Raw genomic sequence first — 6,000 nt, 5'->3', positions numbered from 1 at the left:
AAGTTGATGAAACACTCGAGTCAAATGTAATTAAAGTCAGATCGTGTCTTAGACGGGGCAGTGATATCATAAACCTGTTAATGTACGCATTCAAACACGTTTTCTTTTACCAGCTGTATTCACCTTGCAGACCTGTGCAGCTATGTCGCTTTTATCCTGGATAAAGTGTTTAAGTCATGGATGTTTAAAGTTTAACTTCTTCATATTTTACTAATATTAAAGTTCACTTTTCATTCAGGAAGTATGACGCTGCGCTGTCAGTACGCTTCTCAATGTTTGTGATTGGTCGAATGCTCCAAATACCACCCCTTTCATGTGAACGCGCACCTAACTAGATAGGGCACGGCTGGCTTAAGCGATCCACTTGATAACCCGTGTCGTAGTACCGTTTAGCTAGAGCGCGTATGTTTTGGATTAGGCCAACCGGCTAACTCAAACATATCCAGGTTAGGAAAATCCAGCTTCGTAGAACAGGCCTCTGGTTAGGTTCTAGGATAAGAGATCAACTCAGTGAAAGCACCGCCTGCTGACCAATCAGAGCTCAGTGTGCGGACTTCTTCTTCTTCTTCTTCTTTGATTTAATGGCGAATCGCTTCCACTTGGAGCATATATCGCCACCTACTGTTGATTTATTTAATGTCCATGTTAAATCCTTGCCCTCAGACCAGTGTTTTTGAGAAACTTGAAGATCAGCTTGTTTACTTCATTTCTTGAGTTACTTGTGAATATTGCCTTGAAATCCATGTCCCTGATGTTAAGTTGTTCCAGTGCAGTTTTCTGAATGAGCCTTTGCCTTGTATATTCCGGGCAGTTAAAAAATACATGATGTATTGTCTCTGATTGTTGGCAACCATCACAATTGCCAGTTGGATGTTTTCCAATCAGATGCAGTGATTAGTTTAATCCAGATTGACCCAATTTTATCCCGATGTTAATGTTCTGTTCTCTTCTATTACTCCCCCAAGTGCTTTCCGTTCCTAATTCCTTTGGTATACATGTTTTCCTTTAGTGTTACTGTCCGATAACCTTTGCCATTGTTGCTTTGATGACAACTTTCGGAACTGATTTGACTTCTGCTCTACTGATGTGTACTATTATATCAATCTGGTTTGCTTTCAATCAATTTTTTTGCCAGGCTATCCACTACCTCATTACCTCTAATACCCACATGCGCTGCAATCCACACAAATTGAACAACAATTCCCAAATGTACTATCCTAAACATGATGTGCAAAATTTCATGTAGAATATCTTGATGACATACTGATGAGAAGTTATTTATACTCTCCAAAGCTGCGCTGGAGTCAGAGCAAATGACCACTTGCATTGGCTGTACTTCCTCTATCCACTGAAGTGCTAGCGAGAGCCATCATCTATGAAGGTAGATATGGTGCAAAATGGGAGAGCGTGTAAAACCTGATGTGAGCACTTGCAGAAAAAAAATCTTTTGTGAGTTTGTGTGCATACATTTACACTTGTATAAAAATATCCACGTAACTGTGAACCAAATTTACACTTGTATAAAATATCCAGGTAACTGTAAACCAAATTTGAAGTCACAGAAGAAAAAAAAAAGTTTTGTAGCTTCTAGAAAAAAAATGAACTTAGTGATGAAATGTTCACTTGCAGAAAAATACATATTTTTTAAATATATTTTCCATTACAACTGTAACTTGGTTATTACAACCTCTCAAATCAGTCATTACAACTTGACGAATCTGCTCTGTGGCAGTATAAATCGACGAATCTGCGGTCTTGACTTTTGCTACACTTCTTGCGATAAATGTGTCGCAAAAGTAATTTTCACCTGTAAACTTGGGGGGAGGGAGGGGGGTTGGAGCGAAGGGGCGGAGCTATCAGAATGACGAGTGACTGGAGACTGCGGGGCTAATGGTTTGTGTCGCTACCAGTCTGCTGACATGGCGCGTCAACCAACGGTAAGTTTTGCCCATTACTTGCCCAGTATTACTTTGAATATTATTATTGTGATTCAGGATTAAATTCCGCTTTGAAGACCACCGTTTTATATCGTGCAGTTTAGCGGCAAAATAACGTCAGTTAGCCAGCTAACGCTAGCTTTGTTGAGTTTATGCTAGCTAAACAAGTAGTGGTTGTAGTCTACAGCAGTAATTAATATATCATAGCCTACTGCTTTGGCACTAACGGTTGATAAACGTTTATGAAAATAAAACCAATTGAACTGTACTGAAATAATGACAAGTGTTATAATTGTCTTGGGCTCCTGCTGTGTTTTTAAAGCCTTTGTAAATTATCCATGCTATTTTCTATTTAGCTAACGTCGAAGTAGTGTATGTGAAATCAACCTCACAATAAGATGTGTGTATATTACAATTATTAATGTCATATTTCAAGATGATTACTTAGATATTACAATATGGTTGGTTGAGCTGGAGTTCATTATTGAGCTTACACGTTAACGTCAGTCATATCTGAAGAACAAACCCAAACCTTGTTGTTTTTATTAATTGTATTACCAAATTGATATCAAATAAACAGTAAGCATTGGTAACACAACTTCCAAAGTTACAGTAAAATAAAAAGGACCCTGACTCGGACAATACACAATCCAACATGTTCAACAGAAGAGAATCAGTTATATTGTTTGTACACATGTTACTTTACATATATATCTGTTTGTTTAAGGTGTCCAGGTGATGCAGGCAGGCTGGACCAGAGAGTGAGAGACAGAACTGGACTCCTCACAGCAGTGAACTTCAGCACAGGTACAAAGACTCTTTTTTCATACTGTACAAAGAATTAAGAAATATATTGGTTTAAATAAATTAAGTATTGTTTTGAATACACTGATATACATTCCATTAAACAATACTAAATACTAGATCACCTACACATCAGTGAAGTTGAGGTTTTTTTTCCATGCAAAAGGTTACATTTAGATGTTAACAAGCAATGTGACTTTGTCAGCTTTCTAATTTAATGTATTGAAGGCAAAGCTATTTAACACATAGTGAGAACTGCTACTATTTATCTCTCAATATTGTCTGTAAAAAACGTGTAAAAGTTATTGTCTCAGTGAGACAACAGAGCAAGCTTCTACAGTTGCACTACGTTTTGATAACAGTTCAATATTATTTTGATAATAAAATATATTTCAATGTTGATGAATTTCATACTGTTCATTCATAATCTGATTACAAAATAATTATATCTATAGCCCCTAAACACACAAACACACCACTTTCATAAATAACATACTTGTTCTGCAATAATATGTTTTATGTTTCCTGTCATTTTTGTTAGGAAAGGACATGCCTGAACATTTTCTCCTTCTCTGAGGGTCAAGAAGAACATCCAAAAGGAACATTAAAAGCTGATGTTATGAGATTTTAAGACCAGTACAGGACATTCACTAAGAAACTACTTTTATTGTGAAAACAAAGATCTGCACACCGAATATTTTTGTAGTCTATCAGGACCATCATTTGTTTGTGACGCTGCCTGCACCTCAGAGAAGGCGTGGTTATAATCAGGCTTATAAAGTGTGGCGAAAAACATAGTCAGCTGATGGGATGCATCTATTTCCACATCGACACTCCATCAACTGATTATTTCTATTGGCCTCGCTTTATGAGCTTCACATCACTTGTGCCTTGTACCGCAGAGTTTGCAACGTCACAAATAAATGGGGCCAATCTTCAGTCAGATGTGAATGTGTAATCTAACATTTTCAGTAAGAATAATGGACAAAAGGAGTGCAAATACAAATTCAATTTATTGAAATGTGAACCAAAAGTTAATCAAACATGTATTAAATAAAAAGCACATGTGGACAGAAGTTGTAAACCTATTATATTTATAAGTAAACACATTTGGTCAAATAAAGTGACAGACTAGGCCTGTGCAGTTGGTATCAGCTATGGCCAGCATGGGCTCCTCCATCAGTCCTGGTCCTCCTCGCTGAGGAAAGACCCTCAGTCCTCTCCAAACCAACAGACAGGACGTCCATCACACAGACGTTTCTCCCTGAAGTCTCAGAAGCTCTCTGGACACCACGCTGTCTCAATCCGTCCACACTGAATATGAGAGGGGGAAAATGAAAATACTAAATGCTTTAGACAATAAGAAATATAAAGTTGACAGTTGAGTTGCTCAGTTTTTTTTAGATTGTCAATACTATTAATGTATAACTAATATATCAGGTTAAGAGGCACATTCAAATAAAGATTGGTCTTTAAATACATTTTGTCTTTTGAATTGTATGTCTAAAGTCAAGGATCTAGAATTGGTACTTAGTTTTAATGGTACAGTCTGGTTATTATGCTGTTTGGAGGAGGCCTCACAGGTAAGAGTACTAACTAGCTACCATCACATGTACCTTAGCTTGACTTAAATGTATTAAACATATAATTAAGTGATGGCAAAATATAAATAACTAATGTCATGCAAACATATTAATATTTGCTTGATTCCAGAGTTGAATTTAGCATAATTGCATACAAACGTCAAAGGATTTTAAGATTCTGAAGTCTTCGTTCAAAATAGAAAATAGCATCGATAATTTACAAAGGCTTTAAAAACACAGCAGGAGCCCAAGACAATTATAAAAGTTGTCATTATTTCAGTACAGTTCAATTGGTTTTATTTTCATAAACGGTTATCAACCGTTAGTGCCAAAGCACTGCAGTAGGCTATCATATATTAATTACTGCTGTAGACTACAACCACTACTTGTTTAGCTAGCATAAACTCAACAAAGCTAGCGTTAGCTGGCTAACTGACGTTATTTTGCCGCTATCTGCACGATATAAAACCGGTGGTCTTCAAAGCGGATTTAATCCTCAATCACAATAATAATATTCAAAGTAATACTGGGCAAGTAACGGGCAAAACTTACCGTTGGTTGACGCGCCATGTCAGCGGACTGGTAGCGACCCGAATCGTTAGCCCCGCAGTCTCCACCAGTCACCCGAGCCTCGTCATTCTGATAGCTCCGCCCCTTCGCTCCAACCCCCCTCCCTCCCCCCAAATTTACAGGTGAAAATTACTTTTGCGACACATTTATCGCAAGAAGTGTAGCAAAAGTCAAGACCGCAGATTCGTCGATTTATACTGCCACAGAGCAGATTCGTCAAGTTGTAATGACTGATTTGAGAGGTTGTAATAACCAAGTTGCAGTTGTAATGGAAAATATATTTTAAAAATATGTATTTTTCTGCAAGTGAACATTTCATCACGAAGTTCATTTTTTTTCTACAAGCTACAAAACTTTTTTTTTTCTTCTGTGACTTCAAATTTGGTCCACAGTTACGTGGATATTTTATACAAGTGTAAATTTGGTTCACAGTTACGTGGATATTTTATACAAGTGTAAATGTATGCACACAAGCTCCGATTTTTTTCTGCAAGTGCTCACATCAGGTTTTACACGCTCTCGCATTTTGCACCATATCTACCTTCATATCATCTCCACTGTGTATACTGCGATGCGTTTACTTGCCCGCTTTTACACTTTGACCTTTAACTCAGGAACAAAAAATGCACAACTAGTTTTACCATTTTCTGGATTTTTGGATCCATCAGTAAATATCTGTATAAGCTGCCCATATTGTTCATGTAGAACAGTGTTCACGTAAGCTTGCACATTGATTTTATTTTTCATTGAATGTAACCGTTTCAATAAGGATAAATCTATTGCAGGTTGAGGTACTGTAGCAACCATGGTGGAACAGCTGATAACAACAGTGTGCAGAGTTTAAAGCGATCAAGTCATATTACAGGATAAAGGAAATACAGTTTAAACTGCCGTTGCAGGAAAGACGGCCGGCCAAAATATTGTATGCAGAAGTATTATTTTAAGCAACACATTAAGTTGACGAAACACTTCAGTCAAATATAATTAAATTCAGATCCACTCGTGTCTTAGACGGGGCAGTGATATCATAAACCTGTTAATGTACGTATTCAAACACTTTTTCTTTTACCAGCTGCATTCACCTTGCAGGTGCAGCTATGGCTTTT

General features: G+C 37.3%; 1 long non-coding RNA gene across 1 annotated transcript; it reads left to right on the top strand.

Moving 5' to 3' along the window:
• The first annotated feature begins 1,866 nt into the window (after positions 1-1,866).
• Positions 1,867-3,418, top strand: LOC307022624. Its single transcript, XR_013803458.1, has 3 exons — positions 1,867-1,937; positions 2,665-2,744; positions 3,283-3,418. It is a non-coding gene; the product is annotated as an uncharacterized lncRNA (long non-coding RNA).
• Positions 3,419-6,000: the final 2,582 nt, after the last annotated feature.

The sequence above is a fragment of the Notothenia rossii genome (genome assembly GCF_949606895.1).
Source record: "Notothenia rossii genome assembly, chromosome: 10".
Lineage (NCBI taxonomy): Eukaryota > Metazoa > Chordata > Actinopteri > Perciformes > Nototheniidae > Notothenia > Notothenia rossii.
This window is presented reverse-complemented; position numbering and strand designations above follow the sequence as displayed.